General features: G+C 40.9%; 1 protein-coding gene and 1 long non-coding RNA gene across 2 annotated transcripts in view; one reads left to right on the top strand and one right to left on the bottom strand.

Annotated features, from left to right (window-relative positions):
* The window catches only part of MBLAC2 (metallo-beta-lactamase domain containing 2), a 643,282-nt gene that overhangs the window by 213,262 nt on the left and 409,161 nt on the right, over positions 1 to 20,859 (bottom strand). The gene's annotated exons all lie outside the window — the stretch shown is intronic.
* Positions 7,087 to 20,316, top strand: LOC307226537. Its single transcript, XR_013843485.1, has 6 exons — positions 7,087 to 7,253; positions 13,259 to 13,326; positions 13,831 to 13,913; positions 16,574 to 16,627; positions 19,741 to 19,885; positions 20,157 to 20,316. It is a non-coding gene; the product is annotated as an uncharacterized lncRNA (long non-coding RNA).

The raw sequence follows: 20,859 nt of genomic DNA, 5'->3' as shown, positions 1-20,859 counted from the left end.
TACATAAAATTATGCTGCAGTAGACAACAGTATAGATAATGCAGTTTTTGTTGGAAGCTGCAGTGGAAGAGATATATAGTAGTTCTGCATGTAGTGAATATGGATCAGGAAAGAAATGGATGCCTTCTGACATCCCTATTGGTTGTAGGCTGTGTTCACATGAGGAGTCAGACTTGATCTAATATTTAATGGTCCTGGGGCTTAATGTATAGTATATATTTCTAATATTATTGTAAAGGTAAAAGGTAAATGACCCCTGGATGGTTAGGTCCAGTCAAAGGTGACTATGGGGGGTGGCATTCATCTCACTTTCTTTCTTTTTATTAAATTTTCCAACATACATTTATAGTATCTGTCAGGAAACTGCCATTGGAGCCAAGGGTGGTGGTGAGGCTCCAAAAGGATGCTGGAGAGGGAACCAGCAAGGAGAGAGAGGAAGCCTCCGCTGGGGAAGGAAATAGACGTGACGCCAGGGAGAAAGGGGAGTCTGAGGGAACTTCGGAGAGAAGGCTCCAGGACTCTTCCAGTGAAGCCAGCGGGGAGAGCACGGGACCTCCTCTGGGGACGCCCACTCTGCGCAGAAAGGTTTCGCGCAGAGAAGGCAGGCGGCGATTGGGTGTGAAAGAACTTCTATGTTGGAAGAAATTCAGGAAACGCCCACTGACGGATTCTGCCAGTGATTGAGACAGTCACGGTGTACTGACTGTCCAGCCTGGGGAAAGTTTTAACCAAACTACTCAGCTCGGAGCAGTTTGCGACTTACGCACAAGCAACCCCATACCCCATTACAGTATCCAATCTAAATTTATCACATATGTTCTCTTTTAGACTTCCTTCAACCTCTCTGACAATCATCCATTATTCAATTTTTTTAAATACGCATTTCCTGATTTTATATTGCATTTTATAAACCTTCACACACTTAGTTTTCATCAATACAATAGTCCTCTATCATTTACAGAACTTCTTGAAATCCCACTAGCGTTATTTGCTCATCACATACACATTTCAGATAGTCTGAAATTTTTCCCCAGTCTTCAATGAACTTTTGATCTCGTATATATCTGATCTTTCCTGTTAGTTTGTCCAGTTCAGCATACTCCATCAGTTTCATTCTTCATTCTTCGAGCGTCGGCAGTTGTTCCTGTTTCCATCTTTGGGCCAATAATATTCTCGCTGCTGTTACTGCATATTGGAAAAGTTTACAGTCCATTCTATTTATTTCATTTCCTACTATTCCTAAAAGAAAAGCCTCTGGTTTCTTAAAAAACGTTTATTTCAACATCTTTTTCATCTCATTATATATCATTTCCCAGAAGCCCTTCACCTTCTTACAATCCCACCACATATGATAAAATGTTCCTTCTTTTTCTTTACATTTCCAACACTTATTACATGTTTTATACATTTTTGCCAGTTTCACAGGTGTGATGTACCATCTATAAATCATTTTCATAACATTTTCCTTTAATGCAGTACATGCCGTAAATTTTATACTTTCATTCCACAGTTTTATCCAATCATTAAACTGTATATTATAACCCAAATCTCTGGCCCAGTGTATCATAACTGATTTAACTTCCTCGTCTTTTGTATACCATTCTAGCAAGATTTTATACATCTTGGACAAAATTTTATTTTCATTGCTTATTATTTCTATTTGAAATTTCAATTCTTTTTCCTCATAACCTCTTTCTTTTAGGTCCTTTTTAAACATTTCGTTAACCTGATAATAATGCAACCAATCATACACACACACTTTCACTTTTTCATAGGATTTCATTTTCCATTTTCCTCCTTCCTTTATAATCAATTCTTTATATGTAATCCAGTTCCCCCTCATATTGACTTTCTTAAGACTCATAACTTCTAGCGGAGATAGCCAGTGGGGAGTTCTTGATTCTAATAAACTTCTATATCTCTCCCATATTTCTATGAGAGATCTTCTAAAGATGTGGTTTTCGAAACCTTTTATGAATCTTTCTTTTCTCACACCATAGATATGCGTGCCAGCCAAATCTGTTATCAAAACCTTCTAAGTCCAATAACTCAGTATTTTTTAACTTTATCCATTCTTTCAACCAGCAGAGACATGAAGCTTCATAATATAATTTCAAGTCTGGCAGGGCGAAGCCGCCTCTTTCTTTTGCATCCGTTAGTAACTTATACATAATTCTTGGCTGGCATTCATCTCACTTTCAGGCAGAGAGAGCTGGCGTTTGTCCACAGACAGCTTTCTGGGTCATGTGGCCAGCATGACTAAACCACTTATGGCACAACGGAACACCATGACGGAAGCCAGAGCTCATGGAAACTCCATTTACCTTCCCGCCACAGCAGTACCTATTTATCTACTTGCACTGGTGTGCTTTCAAACTGCTAGGTTGGCAGAAACTGGGGCAGAGCAACGGGAGCTCATCCCATTGCGTGGATTCGAACTGCCAACCTTCCGATCAGCAAGCCTAAGAGGCTCAGTGATTTAGATCACAGTGCCACCCATGTCGGTGGGAATTATTGTGAACCTTAACTATGTGCTCTGTAAAGGAAACAGAAAAATAATCAAATAAGTAATTAAATGGATAGATATTTTGGAAAATTTTCTAATTCTACCCCAACATCATAATCAGAAGAATATGTTGATGTTTTGTAGGGACAGGCAAAGAAAGAAAGAAAGAAAGAAAGAAAGAAAGAAAGAAAGAAAAGTTTTTCATATTAATTTATAAATTTGATAGCCAATAGTATTGACATCTGCCCGATGAACAAGTTCTCTTAGTGGCTTACAGTAAGAACAACAAAAATCATAAAAGTGCGATCATGCATAGCAATGCAATAACAACAGAGCAAGAATGTAAAAGCATAACGAGTCAACCTTGTAGCATTGAAATGGAGGAAATGGAAGATCAAGTGAAGTCTGAAATGGCTTGGAATGCAGGGGGCAATTTTCTCAATCACAGAAGACAGTTATACTCTTAAATCCACATTAAACTCAGTGGGAATAAGTGCCTGCTACTTGGGTCTTTTTTAAAAAAAATCTGCCCTTCTCCTCTTAAAAACACTCCTTTTCAATTAATTTGTTGATCCCTTTTTAAAGGTCTTATCATTATTTTCCCTGAATGAAATTATCTTTTCTTCTGGAAGATGCATCTTGTTTTAAATTGCTGCCAACTCTAATCAAAACCACCTACGCAACACTGCTCAACTCCCCCCATCTTCTCCTAGTCTAAGATTTTCTTTCAGGATTACTGAAAATTGCATACTGGCAATTTCAGAAGATAGGACAAACTAATTTATAATGAACAAAGCCTCAATCTGTGCACAGGAATGCATGAGAAATTCTATTTTGGTAAATTCTGATGCGAACTGCCCTGGTTTTACCCCTCACAGACTAACATGTGGACTGATAAATAACTATTTTTTGAATTTCTCACTTTTCCCAATTTTGTGATACCATGCTTGGCTAAAAAAAAGCAAGTGACGTGCAAAAAATGCACATAAAATGTGTGCCTTGGAATAAGGTACATTGAGAAATATGTACATTCAGATAAAAATATTAAGCATGTATTTTGTGACACGGTTTAAATACAGTTTTTGCTTTTGCAGATTTTTTATTTTTTATTCCAATTCAATGCAGAAATGGGACAAGAAGAGACTAGTGAATGAACACATGTGAGATTGCCATGGACAGGAAATGGGCTAATCAGTCCATCCTTGTCTGTGCATTAATATTCCTGAATAAAAGCAAAGTATCTCAGGAAAGCCTGAACGATATCCAGACACATATTGGTTCTTCGACTGATCTCCCCTGAATGTCTGGTTTGCACATATTTGCTTGATAAATTGTACCCAGATTACATGTGAAGTACTGCTTTGCCATGTTTTCATTCTCTATAGCAGGGATTGATATCTATAGGAAGACCCAACATTTTAGCACTGTATGGAAACTTGGTTAATCTTGTGAATTCATGTAGCAACAAGCCATGCCCAGATGTTGCAGATATATGTGAAAAGACGACACGTTTATACATGTCTTCCCACTGCTTACTCCATTTGAAGAAGAGTGTTTGTGTATAAATATATACAAATGTACACATTTCCAAATAAATGTTTCCTTCAGGTACATAGTAGACTTTGTGATTTGGGGTATTTCACTAATCTGATGATTTTGTAAGAGACACCCTAAACGCCTACTATAAATATATCACCCTTCATCCATCTCTAGAAATGTTCCTCAAAGAAAATTGGACGCTCCTATGTGGGTTAAAAAGAAAACAGCTAATTGCTAGCTGTGGGCGAGGTTTCTAATGTTGCTGTTTATTTATTAAAGTTCCAAGCTTCCAGAAATCCAGGCTTTTAAGTGCAATCCTAACCCCATTTACATGGGAGTGAGTGCCACTGAATTCCATAGGACTTACTACTGAGTAGACATATTAAGACTGAGCTGCATAGCTCTAATTGGAGAGTCCAAAGGATCAAGGGTCTTATTCTACCCATACCTGTGAATCCCAGTTTTATTCTCCAGCTTCTCCACTCACCCAAAGCAGGATAAAAAAATTCCTTCCAGTAGCACCTTAAAGACCAACTAAGTTAGTTCTTGGTATGAGCTTTTGTGTGCATGCACACTTCTTCAGATACACTGAAACAGAAGTCACCAGACCCTTCTATATAGTGAGAAGGTGGGGAGGGGTATTGCTCAGAAGGGTGGTGGGATTGGGTGATTGGCAGATAGCTGTGATGAGCCTGTTGATGACTCTTACTGACTGCAATAGGTCTTACAGGAAAAAGCAAGGGGTGAGATGGTGAAAAATGGCTTTGTCATGTATAATGAGATAAGAATCCAATGTCTTTGTTCAGACCAGGTCTCTCCATGGTTTTAAATTTGGTAATAAGTTGCAATTCAGCAGCTTCTCTTTCCAGTCTATTTCTGAAATTCCTTTGTAATAGAACAGCTACTTTGAGATCTTGCATAGAATGTCCTGGGAGATTGAAGTGTTCTCCTACTGGTTTCTCTGTCTTGTGATTCCTGATGTCAGATTTATGTCCATTTATTCTTTGGCGTAAGGTTTGGCCTGTTTGTCCAATATAGAGAGCTGAAGGACACTGTTGGCATTTGATGGCATACACAATGTTAGACGATGAGCAATTAAATAGTCCCGAGATGGTATGTGTGATGTTGTTGGGGCCAGTAATGGTGTTGTCCGCGTGTATGTGGCAGCAAAGTTGGCATCTGGGTTTATTGCAGGCTCTGGTGCCAGTGTCCGTGTTAAGTCTGGTTGTAGTATTATTGTGGGTTAGGAGTTGTTTAAGATTGGGTGGCTGTCTGTAGGCAATGAAAGGTCTTCCTCCCAGAGCTGGAGAAAGAGAACTGTCATTGTCCAGGAGAGGTTGTAGATCTCTGATGATGCGTTGTACTGTTTTAACTTGGGAGCTGTATGTGATGACTAGAGGTGTTCTGTTATTTTCTTTTTTGGGTCTGTCTTGCAGCAAGTTCTCTCTGGGTATCATGGCAGACCAACACGGCTACCTATCTGTAACCAAAGCAGGATGTCTGGGAAAGGAAAGGGTAAGTGTCCTAGCAGGTCAGGCAGATAAGAAATGAGTTTTGGGTGAAACGAAATTTAAAAGAAGGTAAATGATGATTTTCTAAATAGCAAGGTGATAATATTTACATAGGTTGGCTGCACCCCTTTAAAATTCTAGTTAAGTCAAGTCCCTACTGACTCCGCTGAATTCAACCTTTACATAGCTGAAATGAAACAAATGCCATAGATCTCAGTTCAATGTTTAGGGTTGTTCTGTTGATGTCACATGTCCATGTGCAGAGACAGATCCCAAAGTACCCCCCAACTGGGAACTTGTTTTTTTAAGGGGAGTGCAATATTGTTCAAAACAGAGTGGATTCCTATTCCACAGCTCAACCAAAATAATATCTACCAACCACTTTCCTGGAATCTGATGAAAAGAAGAAACAGTGCTGTGTGTCACCTGCAACTTAAGGACAACACACTCCAAATCTCCAGATAATATCTCCCAGACATTTCATGTAGACATTTAACAGTATGGAGGGCAATATCATGACACCATGTGTCAACTGTCAAGGAAGCACTGGAACCACCATAAACAGTACATCTGAGGCCTATCTCAGTCAGATGTTCCAGAAAGATACCATGACCAATAGTATCAAACATCACTGAGAGTCCAGCAGAACTAAGAGGGACAACTGGGAAGGTACTACCAGTGGACTACTCACATGAAAAATATAGTTCCAGAGAAGGAAACTTATGATACATGGTTCATAGGATCATAGAAACGTAAAATTGGAAGGGACCCAGAGGGTCATCTAGTTCAATTCCCTGCAACACAGAAATCCTGCCCACAGCGGCCAACCTTCTGGTTAACAGCCAAAAAAACTGAACCATTGCGCCACAGACGCCTTGTCACGTGAGCAGTTAAATACAATAGAGATAAATAACATAGCAGAGGAGCCTTCTCTCTCCCCTAACCGACCAGTTTCCTGAGGTACTTATGCTACCACTTGCATTTGATTTTGTGTTTTGAATTTAGGGTGGTCTTGTCAAAACAAATGCCTTGTTGAAGCTAGGCAAAACTCAATGCATTAATCTTTTGCATACAAAAATGAGGCAATTATAATATCCATTTCATAGATGAGCAGAACTAAGGCACGTTGACAACTGTGTAGCTGCAAACAGATCTGAACGCCTAGTGTCCCATGCCTGCTCTCCAGCAACTGAACCAAGCTTTACCATCGAGTAGGGAGAAGAGAATGATGAAACCACTTGCAGGCCAGCTGCCAAAGTTTCAGTGCTAATTTTTATAAATGATCCTCTCTCTTTTTTGCAAAGTTTGAACAAGTGCTGTCCCTTCTGGTGCTTTGTCTGTGCTACTGCGCTTTGTTTCCAATAAACTCAGTGAAGAGAACCATATGCAAAATAAAACAAAAGGGAGAACAATCCGATAAGTTCTTTCAACCAGACAAAACAACTGATGGAATAACATAAAGGGTTCCAAATTCTTTTCTGTCCTGGATTCCTTCATCATCAGCTCTGTGATTATGTTCAGCCCCAAGAGTTCTGTGGCACTTGGGAGCTGGTTTTCCCTTTTCTTTTTTTCTGCACGTCAAAAATGTCCCACCAGAGTGACTCTCTTCCCCAGCATATTCTTGTGGCCAGCTGACATCTCTGCTGTATTATTATGAGCTTACAGGAAGCAGGAAGGAAAGGCAATAAAATTAAAAGGTATGAAAAGCTTTTTTTTTCTTTTTTGCACAAAGCATTATCTTTTACAAGAATCACCTACTGCCAGTAAAAGCATTTCCTAAACTAGCAGACCAGCTTGCAAACTAGCAATAATCTCATTCCCATCTTTCATACTATGATTCTTTTGAATTTGAGGTGATCGAAAAGCATTAATTTCTCTTTGCACTGCAGGTCCTACACCTTACGAAACCAGATCCCAGCAGTTGCTCATTCACTGTTCATAGAGATTCTTTATGTGTGTGTGTCAGCTGACCAAATCTCAAGTTTTGCTTCATAGAAAACCATAACAGCCAGCGACTTTCTAGATCAATACCCTCTCACTGGCCTTTCGTGGAGAAAATGAAAGATGGGCTATTGTGAATCAAAAAGAGAACTATTTCCCCAATACAGTGTCTTTTTCTTTTAATTTTAGCAGGATGGGGGGGGCAACATTTTCCTTTTAGAAGAGGAAACCACGGGAAAATGTAGCTAGTTTGGTTGCCAGGCCATTTCTAGACACAGACCAAACAAGAGAGGATACATAATTTTGGACAGCAAAGCATGTGTGTTTACATCATCGCTTGTCCATGCTTTGTACATTTTGCTGGCTTGCAAGAATGTATTCAAACTTTAACAATGATCAGCCATAGACTTTTTGTACACGCAAACAGAATCAAAGGCCACAAAGTACAGTTGAAATGCATTTTCTCTCTTTGGGAGCCACTTTACCAATTACACTTTGCCCAGTTCTTGGTACAGGAATGTTGTAAGTAGGGTTGTCAGAGAATTCTGATAAAAACAGAAACAGGGGAGGAGATTTCTTCTTCATCATCTCATGCCCTGAAATGAAATCAATCTAGTGAATGTGATCAGGTTTTGCTGCTGCAGTTGCTTTAAATCTGAAAATAATACGTGTGTCCTCCTGACTTACATAATTTGCATAATCATTATTGAGCCAATAGTGAGATGAATAATGTATTTGGTAGTTCCCAAAATGCAGGCTTCCTTCTCTCACTTTCTGCACTAGTGGTGGACAAAATCAGGTATCAGCCCCACAAGTTGGGGATGTCAATCCTTCCCCATGCTCCTCCCTTTTAGCCTGCAACATTGAAGGTTGAAAGTCGGAGCACAGGAATGCTTGCAAAGCCCACCCCATGGCAATGTTTCCAAGCTATGACACTGTTGGTTGAAAGGAGGAGCAGAATAAAGGGTTTTGTGATATCCCTTGACCTTCTGCTTTGCACCTCAAATGTCAGAGATGCAAAGGAGAACATGGGGAGAATTACAGAGCATTTTGCAATCCTCCCAAATGCTTCTCCTTCTTACCCCTGATTTTGGAAGGAGTATGTAGGGAGGACGGTAAAGGGCTTTTAAAGCTCCTTTCCACTTCCTACGTCAAAGGTGGAAAGGGGCTGCATGGGGCAGCTTCAAAGAGCAGCAGTGGGAAGGAGAAGTGGGTTCCATGGAATAGGAACTGCTCCCTCCTCTCCTTGAGAGCCAGTGTGGTGTAGTGATTAAGAGCGGTAGACTCGTAATCTGGGGAACCGGGTTCGCGTCTCCGCTCCTCCACATGCAGCTGCTGGGTGACCTTGGGCCAGTCACACTTCTCTGAAGTCTCTCAGCCCCACTCACCTCACATAGTGTTTGTTGTGGTAGAGGAAGGGAAAGGAGAATGTTAGCCACTTTGACACTCCTTCGGGTAGTGATAAAGTGGGATATCAAATCCAAACTCTTCTTCTTCTTCTTCCTCTTGAGCAAGACACATGCCTACCACCCATCAGTGGTTGGAAGCACCCAATATTCCAGCAAATTGCTCCCATGGCCCATGGGAAGAAGGTTCCCTGCCCCTACAGAAGAGATTAAATCAACTGAGACATAGTCTCACCCCACTTTTCCAAAAACATGCACAAATATGTGTGACTTTATCTGCCACTAGAAGCAGCACAATGCCTGTGCAATATGCACTTCAGAAATAAATGCATTGTTATACATTTGCTATACATTTGCTCCTCCAGGGAGTACAAACTCCATCTAGAGCAGGCAGTAATTTTGTTTCCCAGACCCAAGAACCTGGAACACACAACACCTCCATCTTGACTGGATTCAGTGGTTGGTATTCAACTAAGTTTAATTCAGAATAGAGGCGTGGTTTCTTTTTAAGTCCACCATGAAAACATGTGTATTTCTTATTCTTATTTTCAAAAATGAATGTCAAAAGAATAATCTGGGAATAGGTTTTTAAAAGCTTTATCATTTAAAGCATCAACCATTATCTATCACCTGGTCTAGACACCCACAAATTGTTGCACAGGTGAAGAAACTTGCTGATTAGAAATCTCCATCATAATCCACTTTTAGATTCAGTTTCATTTAGGGATGAATGAATCTGACAATTTCATTTTTCTCAGTTTCTCATTTTTTTCATTCAGTTATCCACATTTCCACCTCAGTTTGCTTTAGGGCGGGGGGGGGAGAGTCCACCTGAAAATTTACCAGCATTTTAGTGTGAATTTATCCACACTTTTGTATGCAATTCTGCGCACTCTACAGGTTTGCAAATTATTTTCTCTTAATATACTGGATGTGTGCATGTTGTTTCTTGTTTTATGTCCTTTTTTATGGCTTTACCCCAGCATACACATTTTTGAATACATTTCCTGGCTGGAGAACTGCATTGCAAAATTCGGAGAACTGTGAAGTTCAATGGAAGGTTGTGTTTTGGTTTACATATTTTTTGGGAAAGTGCAACTTGGATATGTTTGCCTTTAAATGTGAGCTGAATCAAGTTCCCCCACGATCCCCACTTCCCTTTTCCTGCTAATAATATAAAACGGCATGGACTATTAGTATTTGCAGCCCTATGTAGCCGATGTATTGGATCCTAGAAGCTTTTTACAAAACCATCAATATCTAACCTACCATTATGCTAACTTGGCACAAAGCACTCTCCTAACTAAGCAAAAAGTGCAATAACCAATAAAAAACTTGCTCCTAGCTTTCTCTTGCTTTCCTCCCTGTGTGATGCATATGTCCCCTTTTGCCATGTGTCCATGAGAAGCACACCATGTGTTCCTGTGCCATTGTAGGAAGTTCCTGTGCCATTGTAGGAAGGCCTTGAATAAACAGTGTGCCACAAAACTATACTCTGAAGCTGATTAGGCCTGGATGCAGCCTGATTGCTTAATTAAGCCCATTCATATCTTTGAATTGGGTATTTATTATTGTTCTCCGAGGGAGGATTAGTATTTATAGACCTCACAAAACAAGTGCAATCTAAAGATGGAACAGTGCCCTAATGGCTGGTGAGCAAATTATTAGACAACGAGCCTAACCTTCCTCCTCACTCTTTCTAACTCACTTCTGGGTTGAGCTTCAGCTGGCCACTGCTTCTCCACATGTCCTTTGATATCTGCTCACTTGATTTGCCAGCATTTATACAGGTGCTGAAGTGGACAACGTCATCAGTGTCATAGGTCAACTTAAATTACTACTTCTGATTGTGAGTTCATGTATGTAGGTGCCGGATATGGCTTTCTAGTCTAGTCCCTGTGTTGGAGGTATGTGGGAATTCAAGCAGAGATATGAATGCTATGGACCTGGATGGGGGAAGGGGTTAAGGGATGTATAGTGCAATTTCCACATGGCTGTCACCTATAAACTACTTCCTAAGTCGAGACGTGCTGGTTCAGAGCAAAGGTCTATATTGGCTGACAGTAACTCGTAAGCAGGAGACAATTGGTGAAGCTGTCCACTACTCTAGATGTGGGGAACTATTGCCTTCCAAGTGTTGATGTAGTGCAACTTCCATCAACCCTGCCCATTGGTTAGGGCTGATCGAGTCACATCTGGAGGGTGACGTGTTGCCCTGCTATTTGTCCCCAGTGCCTTGTGAGTAGAGAGAAATCACATCTGGAGCAAGGGAGTCCATTCCTAGCAATCACAAATATAGCAATTGAGATGCCAATCCTCCATTAATGTATCCCAACCTATTATATTAACAAAACTCTGATTATCCCTCACAGAAATCTATAGGAATACAGCACCCCATCCTTTAAATCCCCTCAGTAACATGTCTTCCACCCTGTGAATCAATGCGTGATTGAGTGACGTGAATATCATATTAAGGACACAGTATTTGGAAAAACCCCTTCTAAAAAAATAATCCATGCAAATAAATTGAATGTAATATGTAATGTAATATGTAAATATCATATTAAGTTCACAATATTTTAAATATTCCTCCTAAAAAATAATCTGTGTGAACAAATTAAATGTAATTTAACTTTTCTCCATGTGGTCCCCATTTGAAAGGGCTGTATTAACTTCTCTTGAAAGTAGTTACCTTCATTTCTATACTATGCTGATACATTCCTTCTCAGCTCCACTGAATCCTGTATTTTTATTTTTTAAAAATTCAGCTTCCCATCTCCTTTTACATCTTGCATTTGAAATATATTGTTGCTGTGAAGGTAATATGGTGTGTGTCCCACCCCCACTGTGTAACTTCTGGTCAAAGGGTATGAAGGGGTAAACAGAAGAGAAGAAGTATGGAATAGAAAATGGCCCCTTCTTGCATTTGATGAGTTAGTGCAAAGGGATTCAAGCGGTGATACAGAGAGACCTCAAACAATATACAAAATGAGGTGTTTGGTTTCAATTCAATGAAACTTAATGAAGGGTTTTGATATGATAATCCCACTTAAATGATTACAAAGTGCTGTGTGGATATGGGGTCATGGGGGGAGGGGGCTCTAATATTCTACGCATCCCTGTTCTGCTCTGTGAAAGTGTCAGATCGGCTGTTTTGCTAAAGATAAATTTTTTATGCTCCAAATATTCAGAGTGAAAATAAACTATACTAATAGCAAGATGTGTAGTGATTTGCACATTATCCAAGCTATTGAGTTATTCCTGACTGTCCCTATTCTAGTCCTTGATTTGCAGGCCAGCTACACTCTGCAGCTGGAGCAAATTATATCAACAGAAGTGCTGATGTGACCACAAGTTGACAAAAGGACATGATTTCTGGTAGCAGAAAAGCAACTAGATTTTATGAAATTGTATCTAATAATGTTGTTTAACTCATGGATCCTGCATCTGACGTCTACTTTTTATCCAGTCCTTTCAGCAGCCCTTTGTTAACAGTCACTCAGAAGAGGAAATAAAATGTAGGCATTGAAATAAAAATTGCTCTACTCTTTTTAATAGCTCAGCTGCAGGCTCTATTGTTTTACTTAATGGATTGTATAACTGAAGTCTTTCCTCTTGACTATACTCATTTGGCTTCCTAGTTACTAAACTAAACTACAGTATCTTGGGCTTCTAAAGAAAAGGAAAGGGAGGTGGGGAGGAGAGAAAGCTGGAAGTACTCTTTTTCTGTTAATAGCATAACTACCTCTAGGCAATATCACCTACAAGTAAGAGCAACAAAATGGGCATTAAGATGTGTTTCTTAACTTGGACTTTGCTTTAGGATATGAAACTTGGGTTGCAATGGCATTTACTTCTGAGTAGACAACATGGATAGGTTTGCATACAATCCTTGGAGTAAATTCCATTGGACTCACTGGGATTTATTTATTTATCTGGAATATAAAATTCCAGGTGGTTTTAAAATGAATGAAAGTCTAGTCAAAAGGGAAGGTATATTAACTTCTCATTTTGCTTAGACCCTGCCCATACATAAGGAATAGACCACCACAGTACACTGTTGAGATCAAAGGCTTAAGACATCATCTGCACACCAAACATATTCCTTAATTATGGGCATGCGGCTCCTCAGGCATCAAAGCTTGAATTGCAACTATAAGCAGAAAGAAAAAAGCTACCCCATTCAGCTTAATCGGAATTCATTTGCAATACTGACCATCTGCAAATGTTCTCCTTATATCCATCTGCCCTTATAAAGGGTGTTATTCAAACTGTGTGCCCTGCATGTTCATTCAAGATTTGGACAAAAGCTTCCTTTCTACAGTGTTTCCCAAAGAGTTTTCTTCTCTTTCTAGGCATGCACAGCATAATGGGGAAAAAGAAAATGCCTTGTTAAATCATGAAGTGCTAAGAAGGCTTTCAGGTGTGGACCATACGCCATGTACAAATGCAGCTGAAACAAATCATAGAGTATAACCTGTTAAAGATGTAATTGAGATACATGCAATCATTAACCTTGGAACAACTGGGAATCGGTTAATGAATCAAATCAATACCCTCTCCACTGATCCACAATAATTTGAAAGAAATGAAAAATTTAACAGTTGCAGAGTATGTGAAGTTATCATGGGCTGCAATTAGCTAGCCTTTGGGAGATTATGTTACCTAGTTACCAGAGGATAAGTGTAATTTCCTTAGATCTTCCGAGAGAGATTTCATAAGGACAGGTGCCAGACAAGGAAATAGGTCAGAAAGAGACCTTAGGCGCTGGCTGTCGCTAGGTCAGCTTTCTGTCCCTTCCAGCGCTGTTCCTGTCTTGTGATATTCTTCCCCCAGAGCCGATAGTGATGTTAGACAAAGACATTTCAAAAGACACATGCACAAGGTCTGTCCATCAAAAATAATTTTTAAAATGTGTTTGTTACAGGAGCTGAACCCTACTTGAAACTGAAGAGCTCATTTACATGCGCTATCTTCTGTTGTCACCAAATGAAAAAGAATGAGTTCCCTGTACATGATAAAAAGCTTCTTGTTGCACATTAGTGATTAAAAATAGTAAAATATAGGTGCCGAAACATTGGAGGCCATTCTTTCAAATATGATTGTTTTCATATTTGGTCAGGCAATTTGGATGGATTTGCATTAATAGGACACCTAACGGCTGGGAGTCACCTGACACCTGACACAGGTATCACATAAGACTTTGCCTCTGTGTTGTTTCATGGTAAAGAAGTAATCCCAAGCAATGCTGGAAATGGTGAGAACGTATTAAGAAGAATCTACTGGATTTGGCCAATTCATTATCCTGTTCTTACCCAGTTGCCTGTGAGAAACCCTCAAGTGGGGTTCAGCGCAAGCACACGCTCCCCTCCTGCAGTTTCCTGCAACTAGTATTCAAAAGCATTGTTGCCTTTGACTTAGATATTACTGTATAGTTAGGCCACATTATTTGCTCTCCCACCTGACACCTGTAGGCTGAGATCACAGATATGTGAAAGGAGAAACTGGCATGCAAGCAGATGCCCAGGGTTTTCTTTTCATTTTCAGAGGTCCATATACAAAGCATGGATGTGGGAGAAGGTCTGGGGAGATGGGCAGTGTCAGGAGTCAGGGTAGAAGCACTGCCCTGCTTCCCCCTTAATCATGTGATATTCCTTCGCAGGTATAACATGTGAAATAGGCAGTGGTGTAGCATTTTTTCTAAGAGGCGTATTGGAATAAAATGTCTCCAGCAGTTCAAGGAGCAGAAGGAATGCTACTGAGGCTTGTCTCTCCTCCACACCCAAAATTCTCCCTGCCCCCCACCAATATTAAAGAGGGGAGGGGGTTCAACCTCCTCCCCCCTTAGAATATCAACTGAATATTTCAACTTTTCAGACTTCCAGCCCAGACCCTTTCCATGTGGACCAAGTCGATGTGCACCCAGTTTGTGCATTGGTAGGCTTTGATCATTGCTTTGTCTACACATGAGTGTGGGGAGGGGGGTTAGGACCAAGGGACACAATCCCACCCCACATGCCTCTATGCATTTTATTCAACTTTGACTTTCATGCAAAAAAGGGGGAGAAGGTTCTGGGAAGCCTTTGACAGCAACAGAGGCAAAAAGTAAACCTTTTTCCGTTCCATTCCTTTGAAGTAAGGCTTTAATATCTAACATGAAACATGATGGGGCTTAGGGCTGCAGGAAATTCATACCTTCTGCATTTGAACTTTTGCTTCCAAATGGTTGATCTGTGGGGAATCTCATTGTTACTATTTTTATTTCCTTACATTTCTCTCCCACCTTTCTTGCATCATGGAACCCCTAGGGGGCATACATGTGGTGTGCAGGAGATCCTCCATCCAGGAACTGACCAGACCCACTTAGCATCACCAAGGCCTTCAGATCATACTTTGGAACCAGGGTATTATGGCAATTGGGAACAGGGCATTATTTTACAAATGTTGAGATGCTTCGGAATATGAATTGCTGGGAATGGCAGGTGGGCAGAGTGTTGCTGTGCTAATTTCTAGCTTGCAGGCATCTGGTTGGCCACTGTGAAACCAGGATGTTGGACTAAATGGGCCATTGGCAGGTCCTTCTTATGTTCTTATGTCCCTGTGTAAGACTCAGTCTTGCCATAGAAATCTGTTTAAATGTGAGCCCTGTTTCAAATTAAGCATTATGTGAAATATTCCAGTAGAACTTTGAGTTGCTTTTGATGCATGTGAAGACTCATAGATCAAAGCAGTTTGTAGTATGGTCTGATTGGATCCAAGACTATTGGTACGGAGAGTCAAGGCATGATGGGTGTGCTGTGCATTGGGAGGAAGACTGATCTTCATGTGAGCCTTATTGTGAGGTGTAGGCTGCTGGCAGAAGGTGGCAACTTCAGGCAGGTGCAAAGAACCCACCACAGCTGCTGCAGCTGCTGCTGCTGCCCTGGACTCCATTTTCAGTGTCAACCTGCTGTCATTGCAGTTACCTGGAATGCCCCAGATTAATGCTATACAGTTCTAGTGCACTGTGGGTTGTGAATCGAGGACCCGCCACCCGCTTGGAGATAAATAAGACACAAGGACACATGTATTTTAGGTTAATGGGCTAAATAAGGCCACCACTTTATTGGTTACAGCATGTGAGTGGTATTGGCTTAGGCATTGGATGAAATGATCTCTACATGACTTGACCCTGCTCTGCAGGAGTCATCAGTGGGTTAACAACCAGTGGGAGGAGTTTGTTGATGCAAATACAACTGGAAGCTTCCCCTGACATCACTGGGGGTCGTGCCATGGCCCTAGCCACCAGCAGGACATCGGACAGGATCCACGACCGCCGGACCCTTTTAAAGGAATACCCAAAAGGCGAGGGGTAGGTGCTGGCCACAACCTGCCCTTGAACATACCACACATATTCCAATGCCTAACCTCCCAGGACCAAATGAGTGGGCAGTGCCACCACGGCTGCTAGAGTGCGGCTAAACCCCACCCCCAGGCCAGACCAATTGGCTGGCTGCAGGGGATGCGGCGCGGCAGTCAGGTAACAAAAGCAGGGGGCATCCCTGTATATGCAGGAACTGGCTCTGCTCACAACCCCTCCCCTCTAATTGCAATGGTGGCCACCTGGTGCTCAACAAAAGATCATAGCTGCTGCCACTGCTACTACTACTTCTATTGTTTTCCTCTTCCAGCATGCCCTGCTGACTCCTCACATCTGGTAGGAACCTGGAGCCAGCCCTGATGAGGTGACTGCAATTATTATTATTATTATTATTATTATTATTATTATTATTATTATTATTCCCAAAGATGAAAATGCAGTTGTGCAAATTGTCTCTTTGTGGAGGATAGAGGAGCTGCATTAAATGTGGTTTCTTTTTTTAAAGAGCTTCATCAGGGTGTGCAGAAATTGATAGAGGAGCTGTGCTAGAAGCCAGGGAATTTCTGTTAAGCACAGATTGAAATTCCTTGTCTGATCAGTGTGAATAAGCTGCACTGGCAAAGGCAACAGCAAAAAAAACAACAGGGAAAAAACCAAAAATCAAGTTTCAGAAATACATGTCAAATATATGTACATCATGGATGATAGATGATAAACAGCTTGTTTTCTAACACTAAAATAGGGAAAGAGAGAGTAGAATAAGGGGAGGGAGAGAACACTGTTGTCGCTTACTTCCACAGCATGTAATCTGTGATAACCATGCACAGTAGGATAGTTAGTTCGCTACCACATGCAAAGCAGAAAGCAGATGGTATAGCTGATATAGATCACAGGAACGTAAGTGACTGTCAGTGTGCCTGTCTCTGTATGTTCGTGTGTAAATCAGCAAGGAGTTTGACATTGACATACTCCATCAAGTCTCGTTTATAAAGAACAAGTAGTGCAACATTCTGTGCATCTGGCAACATAACTCATGCTGTCAATCTGTGGATACTGCTGACATTGTACCGTTAGCATCACTTCCATCTGTGTTGTTTATATAGGGCTACTTTTACTTACGCTTCGTGAATTGGTAGTAGATGGAGAAGGGCTAAAGGACCCTGAAACATTTGCAGGGAAAGTTACCCAAAGTTCTATAACACACGGCAAAGTGGCTTCTGGACCCTGGTCCTCATGTCTGCTCAAAACCAAACACTTATATTTCGTGCTTTTTTATAAAAATATATATGCATGTTTAGGGGTACTTTTGTTTTCTACTCATATTGAAATACTGCCCCCAATGAGGCCAAACTTAGATTCACAAAATGTTTAGGGGTATGCGTACCCCTGCATCCCCCCAGGAAAAAAAGCACTACTTATATTATAGTATATATAACTATAGGCAGGCAGGCAGAGGAGAGAAAGATGGAGATGAAAGGCTGCTGTCTTAAAATGTTACTTTTAGCCATTCAGCACCTTTTCAGTTCCATTTGTCAGCCATAGATATCTTGGTGCTTGAATGAAGTGTAGCTCAGGTGGGCTGGCAAATGGTCTGTGATTGTCCTCTTGTATAAAACACAATGCACACCGATCATGCAATCAATCAATATTTATTTCTGCCTGCAGTGATACATTGGGAAAGCAGTGGAGTGCACAGGCTGCTTGCAAATATTTCCAAGAGGCTCGCTTGGGGCACAGTTGTGAACTGCAAACGTCATCATCTCAGTGGTTTCATGCTTTAGCATTCTTCTTTCATTTCCTCACCACCATTAATAGTTTACTGTGTGCTCCAGTTTATAAAGTAAGTGTTCATTCCAGACTGCCACTGATGCCAGAGCGAAATTAGCAAGCGGTGTCTTTGCAGTATTGATGGCTGCTGGTTACACCATCTATCTTTTACATAAGAAACCAAAACACATTGCTATATAGATAGTTGGGATTTAATGTAGTGCCCTATCAGGTCCTACACTAGATTCTGGCCTAATTCAAAGTGATGGATTTGTCTTATCTGTGATCATTCCCAGGCATGCCCAGCCATCCCTTGGCATTTACAATCTTTTGAGGTGTCATTGCCCCAGATTCCATCATACAGTGGTACCCTGGGTTACAGACGTTTCAGGTTACAGACTCCGCTAGCCCAGAAATAGTACCTCGGGTTAAGAACTTTGCTTCAGGATGAGAACAGAAATCATGCTCCAGCGGTGCGACGGCAGCGGGAGGCCCCAATAGCTAAAGTGGTGCTTCAGGTTAAGAACAGTTTCAGGTTAAGAACAGACCTCCAGAACAAATTAAGTTCTTAACCAGAGGTACCACTGTATATTGAAAGTAGATTAGCCTCTACAAGGAGCAGGGCTTTTGCTGTGGCAGCCCCAGTGAACTGAAACCTGAGAGAGTTTGTTTTAGGCTCCTCTTTGCTCCAAAAGAATTGGAAAGCCTCCTTTTTCTGAGGTTTTATTTATTCATTTAAGACTGCTTTTGTTTCGCTGTGCTGATTTTACTGCTATTTTAATGGGATTGCAGCTTTTATTGATATGATTTGTTTCATTTTATTGGATGACGGTGTTCTTATGTTTTACTCCATAAACCATGTGGCTATTTCATGAGTGGAATCATCACCATCTGTTTCACCCTATTTCTGGACACTTTTTGGGGATTCTAATCAGTAGCGGACAGTGTGGTTCAACACTGCCCCTCACCTGACCTCTGGTTGGTTGCATTACTGTTGCTTGCTAGGGGGTAGACTATGTTCCAAGTCAGTTTGTTCCCACACATGAAACATGTTTCAACACCAAAACTTGACCAACGGGGAGAGAAAATGGGAAGGTAACATGGATTTGCAAGGTAACTGACAGCTTAGAATTTCCAATAGTGTACAAATCTGAGCAGGGACAGAACCAGTTTCAAAGAAATATGCACAGGCTTGTTATTTAGCATTGTATAACCCTTACCTCACCATTTTCTGTTCCACATTCAAGCATGCTTTTCAAGAGACCGCTTCCTCTGGCACATGACCATATTCAGTCATGCTCCACATATGTTTTCACATATAAAACAAGTGGGCTGTGGGAAGAGGAAGGAAGGAAGGCAAAACAGTGTTATCAAACAATTGCGTGGTAAGCTAATGAAGTTTTGATCTGAGTTGTATATGCAGGTGCATATGCACATAAGTTGAGGGTTCCTTTGTTAGAATAACAGTGCAATCTTATATACAAAAGTAAATCCTGCTTACTCATCCTTAGGTTTGTTACAATTTAAAGTAGCATTTGTTTTTATTTCACCTCTGAGGCTTAAATAATACTTTGCCATGCAACATGTAAGAAAAGCACAATGGTTTGCTATTGTGGAAAATCAGCAGAAGGGTGCTCAGCCATTTCCCAACCCACAACTTGATTTGCATAATTGACAAAAAATGTATAATATGGAAATTAACCTGTCTAGATTTGCAGAGCTGGAATATGGCAAACTTAGGCAGAAAGAAGAATGTGTGTCCTATCCATTTTACTGCTACATGAAAGGATCAGCCAGGCTAGGTAGATGTCTGAACATATTCTTCTTCACCTTTGAGCAAACCACCACCACTCAGGTCAAAAAACAATGGCATTCCAGCCCCATCTTTCCTATTCGACTCATGATCTGTAATGCAGTTTGCTAACCAAATCCGATATGATGCATTCAACACAGCAAGCTTCATGTGTGTAGATTTTACTATCAAAATGAGGTTTCACCCATTCATAATGTTTTCACCCCGAGCTCCCACTGTGTTGAAGCAAGTGACATGATTGACTTAACTTTCCTCCTGGCTGTCAGGTATCGCCCCAGGCAGAATTCTAATTTTCTCGGATTTCTTCATTTAGAGATTATTCCACTTCACCTATTTACAGCACCATTCCACAGCAAACACAACCCTCAGTCTGACTGCGATGGTGTAATGACGGCGTTTCACCTACATTTGTTGAACCGCATGCTGAGCAGTCTCTTGTCTTCAGCTCACAGCTGTGTTATCCACAGCCAAACAGAGAGGTAACTAAAATCTCTCTGTCACGCAGCTTGCTCCATTCTTGCATCCAAGATGGGGAGAGTGATGTTGTGCTTGTGGAGAGTTCTAGAATAATCTGATTGGCAACGTAGAGAAGAGAATGGTGGGCTAGATCAGCCTTTGCTCTGATCCAGCAGAGCTCTCATTATGTTCTTGTGAAGTAGTTTTAAAAAATCCCTAGAAGCCTTTAGTGTGCAAAAGGCCATCCTTAGGCATCTATTAGAAATAACTGAGGCCATGGTCCAAAGAGTTCTTTACACATGTGGGAAGAAACAACTGTGTTGCATTGCTGAAGGCTCAAGTTGCTCCTTATATCAATTTGGGAAGCAATTTAACCAGCTCCTTTTTGTCTGTCAGTGAATAAATACTTGTGGCCATGTTAGTTCACGTATCTTGTATTACCTTTTTTTAAAAAAGGAAATGCACAGCTTCAGCTCTTTACTGGTGTCCTTTTGAAATATTTGGAGATCTCTCCTTCCAGGAATCAGGAGGAAGGAGAATAATAACAAAAATTCTGTGAT

The sequence above is a fragment of the Podarcis cretensis genome (assembly GCF_951804945.1).
Source record: "Podarcis cretensis genome assembly, chromosome: 11".
In the NCBI taxonomy this organism is placed as follows: domain Eukaryota; kingdom Metazoa; phylum Chordata; class Lepidosauria; order Squamata; family Lacertidae; genus Podarcis; species Podarcis cretensis.
This window is presented reverse-complemented; position numbering and strand designations above follow the sequence as displayed.